This window comes from Simochromis diagramma, unplaced genomic scaffold (genome assembly GCF_900408965.1).
Source record: "Simochromis diagramma unplaced genomic scaffold, fSimDia1.1 OVJJ01000571.1, whole genome shotgun sequence".
NCBI classification, from domain to species: Eukaryota; Metazoa; Chordata; class Actinopteri; order Cichliformes; family Cichlidae; genus Simochromis; species Simochromis diagramma.
The window spans coordinates 1,207,070-1,208,239 of NW_024386885.1; positions in this window are offsets into that span (position 1 = coordinate 1,207,070).

The following is a 1,170-nucleotide window of genomic DNA, read 5'->3' on the forward strand; positions in this document are numbered from 1 at the left end:
TGTCTAAGCAAAGGTTCTCTGGATCGTCTGCAGGTTGTGCAAAACGCTGCAGCTAGACTTTTGACAAAATCCTCCAAGTATTCCAAGTATCAATACTTTGTTACTGTATTTAAGAACTTTCAGGTATCTGTACTTTACTTGAGTAGTTATTTTTCTAGCATTTTTTTACTCCCTACATTTTTAAACAAATATTGGTACTTTCTACTTCTTATGTTTTGAAAATAAGCCCACACAAAAGATGAGCTAGCACAAAAAGAGCAATGTTTTTTTTTATTGTCAGGTATTTTCAAATACATTTCTATCATCTCAACAAACATCTGTGAACACACAACCTGTTTGTGTGTAGTTTGTCACACGGTGTGTTGCTAGCTAAAGGTTCAGCTGCTTATTTCAGAGGGAGAGAAAAGAAAGAAAGCTTACATGTAAGTTCACATATAATCTTGATGTTGTGTTCACTCTGATGTAAATTAGCCCCATCTGAGTCTGTGAGTTTAACAGTTACAAAGTCGGCTGCCTTCTTGTTTACATCGGTCTTTAAAAGGAAATTTTAGATCTCAGTGACATTTTCAACTGGATGAACAAATATAATAAAATATTTGTACTACTGGCTTTTACAGCTTATTTCACAGGAGTGAATATATATATATATATATATATATATAGAGAGAGAGAGAGTGAGAGATAGAGATAGAGAGATCTTAATGCTGAGAAAAACAAAATTGCCCACATAGACTGTGCTTTATTCACTTTGAATAAACAAACTTGTAAAAGCAACTTTAACAATATTATTATGGACTTAAATGCACAAAAAGGGCAACTTTAACTGGTTCTGACTCCCAGTTGAAATATTTGTGTGGGCTGAAGTCATGTGCAGTGTAAAAAGATCTTTTAGTGCTCCCTCCTGGCAGATCTGTGTATATGCAGAAAGAGAAAAAGTCACATTAAGTCGTTTTCTGTGTACAAACGTCATGTTTGTCAGAAGCAGTAACCAATGAGGATGAACTCCAACAAGTACAAGCTCACCTTTTGAACTGCTCATGTTTTAAGTTAAGCCTTTAGTCAAAACAACACCTCTGAAACGGACTGACAGGACTCAAGTGCAGCCTTTTTTCTAATGTGTGTGTGCGTGTGGAGTCCTGCCTGTGCCCCTCAACAATAACATTTAGCTAT